We start from the raw sequence: 280 nt of genomic DNA on the forward strand, positions 1-280 counted from the left end.
CCATCTTAATAAGGTTAATTATATGATGCTTTTTCTTCTGATATGCATTTCTTGTGCATTATGATATACTTTTGTTGTATTTAATGAAATATAAGACGACTTGATTTTGATTGTCTTTTATCATTAATCTATTTTATCGTAAATTTTACTTATTTCATAGTTTCTATGATTAATATAATATTAAGTGTACTTAAATACTTAAATTCACTACATCAATATATTGTATAACTCTTAATCTAATCATGATCTCCATAAATTTTTTACAAAGAAATGTCTGTCT

This window comes from Penaeus monodon, chromosome 23 (genome assembly GCF_015228065.2).
Source record: "Penaeus monodon isolate SGIC_2016 chromosome 23, NSTDA_Pmon_1, whole genome shotgun sequence".
Classification (NCBI taxonomy): Eukaryota; Metazoa; Arthropoda; class Malacostraca; order Decapoda; family Penaeidae; genus Penaeus; species Penaeus monodon.